The following is a 15,008-nucleotide window of genomic DNA, read 5'->3' on the forward strand; positions in this document are numbered from 1 at the left end:
ACACACACACACACACACACACACACACACACACACACACACACACACAACCTAGCCTGTGACCTTGGGCAAGTCACTTAACCCCAATTGCACTCCAAAAAAGAAAAGCAAAAAAGAAAATGGAAAGGCTTCAATAGGAAAACCAAGACTGAGGTTCCTACTATGGTCTATTTGGACTATATGGCCACTGAGATCCCTTCCAGCCCTGAGATTCTATAAAGGTCTTTCCCAGCTCTGATACTCTATGTTCTAAGGTCTCTCTCCTCCCTCTCTCTCTCTCCCTCCCTTCCCCCCCTTCTATCTATCTATCTATTCTAGGGCTCCTCCCAGTTCTGATATGTTCTAAGGTTCATTCCAACTATAATATTCTGTATTCTAAGTTTTGTCCCAGTTCTAACATTCTAAATTCTAAGAAACCTTCCTATTCTGACATTCTATGTATTGAGTCCTCTCCCAGTTCTGACATTCCATGTTCTAAGGTATCTCCATGTTCTGCTCTTCTATGGCCTAAGGATCTTTCCAACTCTTATTCCACATTATAACATTCTATGTTCTAAGATTCTTTACAGCTCTAACATCCTCTGGTCTAATGGTCTCTGTTCCAAGGTGCCATCCAGACCTAACATTCTATGGTTCTGTGGTCATTCGGGTGTATCAGAAACTAACCAGCAATTTGAACATTCCCTCCTGGCCCCCTACCTCAGGCTATTTCCTTGAAAGCAGAGCTGTCCAGTGGCAGCTGTTTTTGAATGGTACAGAAGGCTCAGAGATCATTATCCCCAATGTGTAGGAAAAGGAGATTGCTTCCAGGTGGCTCCTGGAATAACAGTCATAAAGAGGTGTCACCAACAGAGCTTAGAAGACCTACCTTCTGGGTTGCCATTGACCTATGGTAATCCAGGTCACCAATACCACCAAAGCACCATCAGGGTTATTCCCAGGTCCTTCTGGCATCCCCTTAGACCCAAGAGTAGCAGCTACTTTCTATCAGTGATGATGGGAGGATTAGAGAGACCTCTCTCTAATCCAATAGGCAAATGCTCCCCTGTTCTCCCTGCCAGAAGGCTGGATGCATGGGGCCAGGCTGACACTGTAACCTGCTGGAAGCCAGATCACCCTGGAGAAGGCTTTGTGCAGAAGGATTCTGAAAACATGAAGAAAGCCAGGGTAGGAAAAATCTAAGTGCTTGCTTCCAGAACTAACACACACACACACACATACACACACACACACACACATACACACACACACATACACACAAATTAGTGGCATTTCTGATGTTAAAAAAAAATAATACAGGGGTTTCAGTGAATGAGCACTGGCCCTGGAGTCAGAAGGACCTGAGTTCAAATCCATCCTTACACACTTAACACTTACTAGCCATATGACCTTGGGCAAGTCACTTAACCCCAATTGCCCTGCCCTCCCCCTCCAAAAAACTAATAATAATAATAATACAACTTGAAGAATATCTAGGTACCACGACTATATCCCTACATGAAAAAGCTAATTATGAAGAAGGGGTGACACTATTTGAAGATGACTGTTACTATCCAAAGGAAGAACCCCCCTACCCTATGGACAGAGCACAGAACAAACCCCGAATCCAAACTTCCCAGAACAAATCAGTGGGGAAACTTTGGCCTTGAGGCCACATATGACCCTCTAGGGGTCCTCAAGTGTAGCCCATGAAGTTTGGTTTCAGTCAAAGGGCCACACTTGAGGACCTAGAAGCCTCAAGGCCACAGGTTCCCCAACCCTGGCTAAAGACTTCCATAGAAAAGCAATCTATTATCTATCAAGGCAGATCTTTCCACTGTTGGACAGCTCTAGATTAGGAAGCTCTTGGGATGAGTATTTGGGGAGGGACAGTGCCCTGATATTAAAAGCAAAGCATTCCTAAGAACAAGCTTTGGCCAATACCATAACCAACATAGTGTCTGTCTGATCTGTGATTAGGGGAAATGTGATGAATGGATTCATCTCTATTACTTGTTCATTACATGCTACTCACCAGGAGTTCTTAACCTGGAGTCTGAGAACTTGATTTCATTTAAATATTGGATAATAACCATACGGCAATATAATTGGTTTCTTTTGTAAACCTATGGACTCTATTACATGCATTTAAAAACATTACTCTGAGAAAGGGTCCAAAGATTTCGTCAGATTGCCAAAGGTGTCTATGACACAGAAAAGGTTGAGTCCCTTCTCTAGAGAGAAACCTTATCACTGAATTAATTAATTGACAAACATTAGTTAAGTGCCTACTGTGTGCCAGATACTCTCCTATGCATTAGGATAGAAATTTAAAAATGAAACAGTCCTAGTTTGCACAGTGGCTCCCCCATTAGACTGGGAGCTTCCTGAGGACAGCAACTGCTTTTTGCCTTTCTTTGTATGCCCAGAGCTTAGAATAGCACCTCATCTACAGTAGGTGCTTACTACATGTTTGTGGTTTGACTCAATGAGCTTACCTACCATCACAAAAAGGAACACACACACACACACACATAAATAAATATAAGAAAACATATACAAAGTAAAATTGGATTGGGAGTAGGAATAGACATTGGAAGAATCAGGCAAAGTCTCAAATAGAAAGTAGCATCTGATCAGAGCTTTGAAAAAAGCAGAGTATTCTAAGAGATAGAGGAAAGGCAAGAGGATATTCCATACATGGGACACAGCCTGGGCAAAAGGTATGGTGATAGGAAATAATTCTTCTATAATGAACATCGAGTTGACTGATTTTGTCACAGTGGAGTTCTTGAAGGGGACTAATGTGCAACAGCAGGTTAGAGACAAATCGTGAAGGGTTTTAAATGTCAAACAGAAGAGTCTACCTTTTATCCTAGAGGTCACTGGAGCTTCCTGAGGGGGGAGGTGATGTGACCAGATTTGTACTTTAGGAATATCAGTTTGACAGTTGTGTGGAGGGTAAGTAGAAGGAGGGAGAGATTGGAGTCAGATAGACCTGAAATGGGTAGTGGGCTTGAGATAGGTAAATAGAGAAAGCATTTTTAAGACTTACAGTGCCAGGCACTATGCCAAGCTCTGGCTGTACAAATACAAGCCAATCAAATAGTACCTACCCTGAAGGAGCTTATATTCTAACAGGGAAGACAACACACAAAGGGAAGCTAGAAAGGGGAGGGGGAGATGGGAAGGAGAAAGAAGCAGGGGAAGTAGCTAAAGAGGAAACAGGGAAGTTGAATAGTAAATAGAACTTTGGATCTAGAGTCAATAGATCTAAGTTTGAATCCAAACTCAGATACTAACTAACTGTGTGGCCCCAGGCAAGTCATTTAACCCTGTTTGCCTCAGTTTCCTTATCTGTAAAATGAGAATAATAATGCCACTTACCTCCCAGGGTTTTGTGAGAATAAAATGAGATATTATTTGGAAAGAGCTTTACAAATCTTGAAGAGCTATATAGACACTAGCTATTCATCATCATCATTATAGACAGTTCTTTTTTTTTTTTTGCTTTTTGGAGGGCAATTGGGGTTAAATGACTTGCCTAAGGTCACATGGCTAGTTTTTGTGTTAAGTATCTGAGGTCCTCCTGACTCCGAGGCCAGTGCTCTATTCACTGTACCACCTAGCAGCCCTAACTATAGCCAGCTCTTAAAGTGAGCATGGCTGAGGCCCCTCATGAAATGATGGCCTGGGCTAGGGAGTCACCAAACTAGAGAGTGGCCCCAAGTTATGACAATAAGCATTTTTATTAAGCCCCTACTATGTGCTGGGCACTGTGCTAAGCATTGGAGATACAAAGAGAGGCAAAAAAAAAAAAAGGAACAGTCCCAACCTCAAGAAGGAAGAGATCTATCAAGTGAATCTTTCCAGTCATCTTGGTTCCAACCTCAATGTCTTCCCTGATGCCTCTCTCTCAGTCACTCCATGTGTCCAATCAGTTCCCAAATATTATCATTTTTCTCACCACATCAGCTCTTGCCTTCATCCCCTTTTCTTAATTTACATGGCCAACTGACTTCAGATTCTTATCTGCTCTCTCCTGGGCTATTCCAATGGTCTCCTGATTGGTTTCCCCGCCTCCAATTTCTCTGTTCTCCAGCTCATCCTTCACCTAGCTGTCAAAGTGATTTTTGTAGAGTAAAAGTCTCACAATAATGTCACTCCCCTACTCAATAAACCTCATTGGCTCCTTATTACCTCTAAAGTAAAAAAAAAAAAAAAACAAAGTCCTCTGTTTGACATTTAAAGATCTTCACAAATTGCCCCCTTCTTACCTATCCAATCTTTTATCATCCCTTATCTCCACACACATCAGTGTAACCAGACTGAACTATCTGCTGTTCCTCACACCCAAAGCTTAATCTTCCATCTCCATACTTTGGCACTGGCTAACCCCCATGCTTCGAATGCATTCCTCACTTCTGCTTCTTAGAATTTCTGTGTCCCTTCAAGACCTATCTCCAGCACCACCTTCTTCTGCAGGAAGCCTTTTCTGATCCCAACAACTCCTAGTGCCTCTCTCCTATAACAAACTTGTAACCATCGTATACATACCCCATGTATCCTTATTTACATGCATGTTGTCTTTCCCATTAGATTGTAAGCTCTCTGAGGGCAAGGACCAAAGTTTCACTGTCATCTGTACATTCCCAGAATGCACAGTGTCTAGTTGCAAACCTTAAAGTGCTATATAAGTGGGATCTATTCCAACTAGACTAAGTCCCCATCCTCCCTAATATCTTATTTCTAACATTTTGGGGCAGAGTAGATGGGATTCCTAGTTAAATATAAGTTGATTTGATGAATCCTGAGGTCACTTCTAACTCTCAGGTTCTGTGATCCCCATTTTTCAAATGTGGAAATGGAGGTTCAGAGAGGGGGTGAGTTGTCCATGGGCACACAGGACATACAGCTGGGATGAAAACCCAAGTCTGTTGACAGCAGGTCCAGCATTGTTTCTTCAACACCACAACACTGTCCAAATCAAGAGCTGGAAGAGGAAAGAGGGCCACAGAGAGAAGCTGCTCTAGGTTTTTTGCCCAGGGAAAATGGCCAGTGCAAGAAATTCTGGGTGTGGGAATCATGTAAGACAGAGCAGACAGCTCAGAAAGGTCAATTTTTCAAAAATTCAATTCAATATTTATTAAGTTCTTTTTTATTATTAATTCAACAACATTTATTAAGCATCTATTATGTGTCAGTCACTGGGGATATAAATGAAAAATAAATACAGTTTCTGCCCTCAAGGAGCTAATATTCTACTGGGGAAATACAATGATACAAAGTTCATACAAGATGTGGTCATTGCCATCAAGAAAATTACAGACTTGTAAAGAGACGTGCTACATACGTAAATAAATAATATGTGAGCCAAAGGTACAACAGAGGTTCAGGTAAAGTTTGGTGTGATGACTAAAGGGCAAATGGTCATTAACAGCTGAAGGAAGTAACAAACTGCGAGCATCACAAATTACAAGGAAACCTGAGACGGGATCCAGCCCCAACCACATTTTACAGAAAAGGAATCAGAGAAGGTTTCATGGAGGAGGTGGCATTGGAGTTGGGTTCTATCCTGGGCAAGTCTCTTGGTCCTCTCTTGGCCCCAGCTTCCTCATTTGTAAGTGACAGGGATGCTTTCCAACTCTAAAACTTATGATGCTATAAAATATGAATAGGAATTCAAAAAGCAAAAAGGGCAAGTCAGCCAACTAATGTTGCGGGTATATGGTTATCAGGATTTGAACCCAGGTCTTCTGATTCACAGTCCTGACTCTTTCTACCTCACTACACTGTCTTCTTATCTTTCGATAAGAGTGTCTGCCCTTCTAGAGCTCACAGTCTAGGAGGACCGACAAAGCAAATGTAGATGACCAAAGAATACATTGATACATGGGTAAATGCACTCAAAAAGTACAAATCAAGTGCTATGTGAGTTGATGGGCCAAAGGGAGTCGGAAAAGTCTTTACTGCCCAGGAGAGGTTGCCTTTACTGGAACCTGGCTGTAGAAAATACATTTATTCAGCCAATGAATGAATAAATAAATAAAAACTGTATTCCCATAGGCATCACAAATTCAGTTATGTCCCAAACAGAACTTGTTATCTTTTCCTGGCCCCTTCCCAAATATCTCCTCTTCTGAACTTGCCCATGACTGTCCAGGGCACCAATCGCCTTTCCAGTTGCCCAGCCTCTGTTTCATCCTTGACTTCCCACTCCCGCTCATCCCACACATCCAATCAGTTGCCAATCTTTTCAATTCTCTCCACACAATACCTCTGCTATACATTCTCCCCCTTTTACTCAGACAACCAGTTCAGGCCCTTACCACTTCTTGCCTGGATTAGTGTGTTTGCCTTCTAAGGGGTCCCCCTGCCTCAAATTTCTCTGCATTCCAATCCATTCTTCATTCAGCTGCCTAAAGCAGAGTAAACATTCTTCTACTCAATAAACTTCAATAGTCCCCTATTACTGCTAGGATCAAATATAAAGTTCTCTACTTGGCATGTAAAGCATTCTACAATCCAGCCAGACTGGCCAGCAGGACACGAAGCCTTCCCTGATCCCACCCACCCAGTACTCCCCACCCCCATTTGCCTTGTATCATTTGTTTTTAGAAACTCTATTAGTAAAGAGAGGTTTATCATCTGGGATGAATGAAATCACAGGCTCAGACCCTGGCCTTCTCTATTTTTTATAAATCCTCCCCCATTAGCACATAAGCTCCTTAAGAGTGTTTTTACCCCAACCCTTAGCACAGTGCCTGGCACAGAACAGTTGCTGATTAATTAGTACTGATTGACTGATAGATGAAGGAGTCATGGCTTTGTGTATCTACTTCCAAAGCCTGCTTCTGATGAGGCTGCCCTTTGTAGCTACAATTGCACATGGGGCTGATAACAGTCCAGGAAGGCTCTCTGATGGCTCCAATATCCCTCTCCTGAGTTATGGCTAAGAGCTCAGGGATCTTCCTCATGAAAGATAGTAAGTGCACACTTGTCTACTCAACCTCATACCCCCTCCTCCCACCCCACTCCAATGTGTCCTGTGATTCTCTTATTCAAAATCCCTCCCATTCCTGACATTCTAATGCTAGAATCTTCTGTCTTCTAAGGCATAGGTATCAAGCTTAGAACTTGATCACAAATCCCCAACCCTAGCTCCCTCAAAAAAAAACCCACAAAACTCTCGTGTGGAGAAAAAAATTAAAATGTAATTGGAAATGTTTAATACAATATCACATAGATAATGTTGATTTGTAGTTTTCTAAGTCAATATGCCATCCACAGGGATCCATTGCTTCTTGAGTCTGACACCAGTGGTTAAGGTCTCTTCTGGTTTTAATGGTCCATGTCCTAAGGTACCTCTCAGCTCTAAGTTCTGCATCCAAAGGTCTCTGACATTCTAATGTTTTAATATTCTATCTTCTAAGGTGTGTTCCATTTCTAATAGTCTATGTCCTAAAGACTCTTCCAGCTTTGACATTCTGCATCCTAAGGCTCTCTTCTCACTCTCTTCTTAACCCTTTACAATCTGGCTTCCAGTCTTACCATTCCACCAAAACTCTCTCCTAAGTCACCAATGACTTCCTAGTTTCCAAATCCAATGGCCTTTTCTCAGTCCTCATTCTCCTCAGTATCTCTGTAGTCATTGATACTGTTGACTTCTCTCTCCATACTGATACTCTTTTGATTTTCAGGACACACTTCTCCCCTAGATCTCCTCCAACCTCTCTGACAGTTCCTTCTCTGTCTCCTCTGCTGGATCCTCCTCCAGACCATACTTTCTAACCATAATGTCCTTTAGGATTCTGTCCTGGGTCCTCTTCTCTTTTCTCTCTACACTATTTCACCTGGTGATCTCATCAGCTCCCAGGAATTTAATTATCATTTCTATATTCATGAATCTCAAATCTGTCTACCCTGTCCTACTCTCTCTGCTGACATATTTCAAACTGGATGTCCAATAGACATCTTAAAGTCACCATGGTCAAACCTGAACTCATTATTTTTCCTCCCTACTTTCCCTGTTGCTATAGAAGAAGCACCATCCTCCAGTCCCTCAGATGTATAACCTGTCAGCCTGGACTCCTCACTATCTCTCATCCCCCAGTGCTCACTACATCACATCTGAGCTATTTCCAAGGCGTAATGATTTTACCTCTACACTGTCTCCTGAACACACCCCCTTCTCTCCTCTGACACTGCCCCCATTCTGGGGCAGGCCCCCATCACCTCACACCTAGACTACTGCAATTACTGCTGGTGGGGCTGCCTGCCTCCCACTCCAATCCATCCTCCATTCAGCCACTGAAGTGATTTTCCTAATAAGCAGATCTGACCAGCTCATCCCTCTACTCAATAATGTCCAGTGGCTCCCTCTTGTTTCCAAAATCACATATAAAATCCTCTGGTCGGCATTCGAAGCCCTTCCTAACCTAACCCCTTCTACCTTCCCAGTCTCCTGACACCTCACTCCCCATTGTGTAGTCTTCCATCCAGTGATAGTGGCCTCTTGGCTGTTCCAAGAACAAGACCCTTGTCTCTCAGCTCCAGGCATTTTCTCTGGCTATGCCCCATGCCTGGAATGCTCTAGTTCCTCGGCTAAACTCCCATCTTCTATAGGAAACCTTCCCCAACCCTTCCTAATTCTAGTGCCTTCCCTCTGTTAATTATTTCCTATTTATCCTGTTGTCTCCTCCATTCAATTGTGAACTCCTTGAGGACAAGGATTGTTATTTGCCTTCCTTTATATCCCCAAAAGGGCAGCTTGTTGGCCTGGAGAGAGGAAGACCTGAGTTCGAATCTAGCCTCAGATAATTCTTAGCAGTGGGATGCTGGGCAAGTCACTTTACCCTGTTTGCCTCAGTTTCTCCATATGTAAAATGATCTGGAGAAGGAAATGGCAAACCACTATCTTTACCAAGAAAACCCCAAATGGGGTCACAAAGGGTTGTCCATGACAAACGATGAACAATAAAAAACATCTCTGGAGCTTAGCACAGTCCCTCTCACAAAGCATGCAGTTAATACACATTTATCTATTGATTGATAGTCTGACATCTCTTCCAGCATTTACATTCTATGTTCTAAGGTTCCCCCCCCCAGTTCTGCCCTTCCATATTCTAAGGTGCCGTCCACATTCTAGACATTCCCAGACTATGTTCTAGGTACTCTAGAGGAAGGTCTGAAGTGCAGCATCCCAGCATCATAAAGGCATACTGTTGTGAAAAGGACCCTGGACTGGCAGTGACCTGGTTTTGAACCCCAACTCTGTTATTTACCCCTGTGTGATACTGGGCTGGTCACTTGAACTCTCAGGGCCTCAGTTTCTCCATCTGTAATCTGGAGTCATTGGAGGAGACAGCTTGTAAGGTCCCATCCAGTTTTTAAGTCCAACCTACAAGGAAGTTCTTTAAGGATGAAGGGGCTCAGAGGGTTCGAGTGACTCCCAAAGGTCATGCAGCAGGTAAGTAATAGGGTTGGGACCCAAATGTCTCTCTTAGGAATCCCTAGGGTTTAAAGCTGAAAGAAACAGGCCACAGGGCTCTTCTAGGCCTGATGCTATAGGATCCACAAGAATCACAGCCAGTTTAATGCTGGCCAAGTCATACAGGTAGGATGTAGTAGAGCCAGAACTTGAACCCAAGGTCTGTGACTCAGTCCACTCCACAATATGGACTCCTAATGAGAAAGGAAGGGATCGTCTCCTCCATACCCAGCTCTATGACATCACCAGGCTTGGGCAGCAGAAGCATTAAACTCAGACTACTTCTCCAAGGTCCCCTCTTGGGGGGTGAGCAGGGGCCATTCCAATGGGCCAACCCCCCATTCATGTGGGGCCAACCCCCTCTGTGGCAGCTAGTGGCCAGTGGTTCAGGGCTTGGTACTTCCCTTACTTAACAGAACTGCTGAGAGGCCAACTGCCTGCCGTCCCAGTCTTTGGGTCCAGGGTAGCCAAGGCAACCGTTTATAGTTTACCCTCCTCATTCTTTGGCAGTGGACAGCCCACGTCGCCCGCCTCTTCCCCCATCCCTGGCTGAGCAGCCTCAGTCAAAGAAGGTGTTTCCTGCTTAGGGGATCTCTTTGCCTGGCAAGACCCAAACCCTTGCCTCCCACCTCCAGAGCTGGCCAAGCCCAGAAATCTCTTTGGATTCCCTCTCACGCCTCTGGCTTACTGGCCTGTTCCCTGGCACCATGCCCAGGATGCTTTCTGAGAGCCAAGAGGAGTGATGACTCTCATTTTTCGAGGGGGCATAAAATCAGTATCCAAATTCTTCCAAACCCCTCAACTCCTAGCCCTTCTTGCTGCTACCAAGAAGGAAAACAAGACTGGGGGTCAAGAGAAGCTGATTCTAGACCCTGCTTCTCCACTGTGAGGCTTTGGCTTGAGGAAGCTAGGCAGCACAGGGCTAAAGCACTGGGCTTGGAGTTGAAAAGACCTGAGTTCAAATCTAGCATCAGACATTTACTGGCTGTGTGATCCTGGACAAGTCACTTAACCTCTGTCAGTCACAGTTTCCTCAACTGTAAAATGGGGATATTAACAGACTTTGGAGCTATTGTGAAGATCAAATGTGCTCATATGTGTAAAGTACTTAGTACAGTGCCTGGTACTCAGTGGGTACCATATGAATATAAGCCACTATCATTACATCCCTTCACCTCTTTGGGAATTTCCCAGGACAGAGCCCTGAAGGATCCCTATGGTTAGAGATCGTGATCTGTAGGAAGATCTAACAGAGGAGAAGAAGGAGAAGTCAGGGAGGTAGGAGGAGAACCAGGAGAGGTGCCCTGAAAACCTAGATAGAAAGAGTATGAGGGAGGAGAGAGTGACCCACAGTGTCAAAGGCTGCAGAGAGGTCAAGACAGAGCTGCTTGTCTCCTGCCAAGAACAACCTTTGCAGGGCAGCCAGGTGGTTCAGCGAGTAAGAGCACCGGCTCCAGTGTCGGGATGACCTGGGAATCGAATCTGGGCTCAGACACTTAGCTCCCACCCAGAAACGCCTGGCCATGTAACCTTGAGCAAGTTAACCCCAATTGCTTAGGGGCGGCCAGGTAGCACAGTGAGTAAGAGCACCGGCCCCAGTGTTGGGATGACCTAAGGATCGAATCCGGGCTCAGATACTCAGCACCACACCCAGAAATAACTGGCTGTGTAACCTTGAGCAAGTTACTTAACCCAGATTGCTTAAAAAAAAAAAAAAGAACAACCTTTGCCCTGAAAAGGACAAAGCAATAATGACTAAGGGGCAGTCGATACCCAAGAGGCATTGAGAGATAGCAAGTGAGAAGCCTTATGAATTCAAGTCACCAGGCCCCAGATGAACTCCATCTCAGATTACTGAAACAACTAGCATGTCAGATTATCTCAGAGAATACAAGAAGTGACACAGGAATATCCTGGTTTGCCGGAAAAGGGAAGAGAATGGAATTTGCAAAGTAGAGAGCAGTGAGCTTTTCTTCAATTCTAGGTAGAATTCTATAACATATTGTTAAAGGGGTGGAGAGTAAGTATCTTGAAAAGGAAACAGTAATCCATAGAGCCAGCCAATGCTACTTGGTGCTATTTTAAAGACCCTACCAGCATTGTACTATGGAAAAAGTTAGCAGACCTGAGTCCTATTATGTTGTATTTTGGTTAGTATACGTCTAGAGCATGACATTTACTTTGGAGCCTTGTACCCCCAGGTACTCCTATTTTTCCTTCCAACACCACAATTCAGACTCCCCTCTTCCCCCTAACCCTTGCTTCTGAGAGATGGGCTTTCACTTTTCTGACCCCAAACTAGGCCACTTGGACCACTTCCCAGTCACCTCCAAACCATGTTCAGAATTAGGGTTAGTATCCTAGGAATTAGAGTTAGTATCAGGGAAAAGCATGCTGCTAGTCTAACTTTCTCCCCTATGTGCTACTTCTCTTATTAGACTATAAGCTTCTTGAAGGCAAGGACTGTGTGGTTTGCTTGTATTTGCAGCCCCAGCATTTAGCACAATGCCTGACTGATACTAAGTGCTTTTAGTAAATGCTTTTTTCATTTATTCATTCATTTGTTCTGGGTACCGCATTTTAGGAAGAATATTAATAAGTTGGAAAGGGACCAAAGGAAGGTAACCAGGGCAATAAAAGCCTTGATATAAGGCTGCATGAGACTCCACTGGAGGAAATAGAGACATTTAGCTTGGAGAAAAGAAGACAGGAAGGAAACATGATTGTTATGTGCGTGTAATGGAAGAGGTGTCAAGTGAAACATAGATTAGACTTTTTCTGCTTAGCCCTAAAGGGAGGAGCAGTGGTCAAAGTTTCAAGGAGTCAAATTTAGTTTTGATGTAAGGAACATTCCAGAAGAAACCTCAGAACACAGAATATCAGAGCTGGAAGGGTCCTGAGAACACAAGATGTCAGAGCTGGGAGAGCCCTTAGAACACAGAATGTCAGAGCTGGAAGAGCCCTTAGAACACAGAATGTCAGAGCTGGGAGGGCCCTTAAAACACAGCATGTCAGAGCTGAGAGGGCCCTTAGAACACAGGATGTCAGAGCTGGGAGGGCCCTTAGAACACAGGGTGTCAGAGCTGGGAGGGCCCTTAGAACACAGCATGTCAGAGCTAGGAGGAACCTTAGAACAGAACGTCAGCGCTGGGAGGGACCTCAGAACAGAGAATGCTACAGTTAGAAGTTAAGATTCTTAAAACATAGAACATTAAATCTGAAAGAGCTCTTAGACCATAAAATGCTAGATCCAGGAGAGACCTTAGAACAAAGAATGTCAGAACTGGAAGGGTCATTAGAACCTACTAGTGCTGAAAGTGACCTTAGTCAGCTAGTCCAAACTCCTTCACTTTACAGCTAAGGAAATTGAGGCCAAGAAGGGCATAATAATAACACCACCCACCCACTAACTACATTCATGAGATCACAAGCAGTAATGCAGTATGGCCATGAAACATGGAAATCCCAGCTCTACCATCCAATAACTCTGTGACTTTAAGAGAGTCATTCAACTGGTGACTCAGTTTCTTCACCTATAAAATCGAAACAATTATCGTTGCCTTGCCAACCTCACAGAAGTGCATGGAAACCATAGAGCAGTCTAGACATGCAAGCTATTGCTATTATTACTATTATAATGACTTCTAAGGTCCTTCCCAGCCATAAATCTTGTGCTTCCATGCAAGTGTCAATCGGGCCTTCATCCAGAGAAGCTGAGCACCCTGGGCCTCCCGAGTGGTGATTGTGGCCTGTCAGCAATGTTTTCCCCAACCCAGAGTTCCTGTGGAGTTTTATAAAAATACAAAGGTAATGACAGCAAATAAATGCTCGATGCCATCAAAGCCCTGTCTGTGTTAGGCTTAGAGAAAACACAAAGATTGACTGAGAAATGGACCCTGACCTCCAAAAACTTACAGTCTAGGCTGCACATGGCACAGATAACAATATTAATACATCATGCAGCTGGGTGGCCTGTTAGAGAGAGGACACTGGACTTAATATCAAGAAAACCTGAGTTCAAATTCTGCTCCAGATGCTTCCTAGCTGTGGGACCTTAGGCAAGTCACTCTTAACTTCTACCTGCCTCAGCTGTCTCATCTATAAAATGGAGATGAAAAGAGCACCTCCTTCCCAGGACTGTCATGATGATAGAAAGAGATATTTGCAATCTATTGCAAACCTATAATCGCTATAGAAATGTGACTTATTATTACATAACGTTGAATGAAAATGCATGGGATTCCCATCCATTGGGGAATGGCTAAACAGGTTGTGATATATAATTGTTACAGAATATGACTATGTAGTGAGAAATGATGAGCAGGCTGATTTTTTTTTTAATATGGAAAGATTTGCATGAAATAATGAAGAGGGAAATGAGCCGAACCAAAAGAATGTTGTATACAGTAACAGCAATGCAATTCAAAGAATAACTGTGAGTGACTAAGCTATTCTGCATATTATAAAGATTCAAATCAGTTACAAAGGACCTATGAATGAAGATGCTATCCACCCCCAGAGAAAGAACTGACAAATACAAGTATGCATAGTATGGTGTGTGTGTGTGCGTGTATGTGCATGTGTGTGTGGCGTGTGAGTGTGTGTTCATGTGTGTGTGTGTGTGTGTGTGTGTGTGTGCGTGAAAGTGGCCTTCTCTAATGCAGGGTGGGGAGAGAGGGAGAGAGACAGTTCAAAATTTTAAATGTAACAAAGAAAAATAATTTATTATTTTTTTAATTTTAAAAAGAAAAAAGAAAATGCATTAGAAAGATGTTAAACAACATGCTTTATGAAGGCCAAGGAGAAAAGGCCATTATCAAGCCTGGAAGACCAGAGAAGGCTTCCTGAAGGTTCAGGCTGGTCAGTTAACAAGTATTCATTAAAGCCTTACTATGTGCTAGGTACTGAGTTGAGTAATGGGACTCAAGAGAGGGGAAACCCATTCACTCTGTCATAAGCAAACTCAACCATTTGGGGCAACTCTCACAAGGAGGAATTTTTGACTTAGCCCAATCTCCATCCCAGTCCTTCTAGTTGCTCAGTTCTTCCCTTCACCCTCTGTAAAATGTAGTTGCCCCCACCCTGGATCTCCATTTTCATTCTAATTTCCTTTCTCTACATCTTCTCTGCCATTTTTACGGAACTTATCCTTCTACCCAATAGAAACAGCTGAACTGATTGTGTCTGATGACAGGTTAGTCGAAATTAGTCAGTTCAATAAGAAACTAAGGAGTCAAACCATTTGTTTGTCATTGGGAGGCCCCAAACCATCAGTGCCAGGTATGAGAGCAGAGGGATGCGGCTGGGGTCCCAAGCTGGAGGCCAATTCTGCACATTCACCAGAGCCAGAATCAGAGTGTGCAATCAGAGGAGACAATACTAATCATATTAATAATGATAATGATAACTAAGATTTCCATAATGCTTTAAGGTTTCAATAGGATGTAAGAGAGAAGAAAAGGGAGCAAACATTTATCAGTCACATACCATGGGCCAGGCACTGTGCTATAAGATTTTATAGATATTATCCATACATCTC

Source organism: Petaurus breviceps, unplaced genomic scaffold, assembly GCF_028583685.1.
Source record: "Petaurus breviceps papuanus isolate PSGF00001 unplaced genomic scaffold, PetGlider_PUasm1.0 91041, whole genome shotgun sequence".
Lineage (NCBI taxonomy): Eukaryota > Metazoa > Chordata > Mammalia > Diprotodontia > Petauridae > Petaurus > Petaurus breviceps.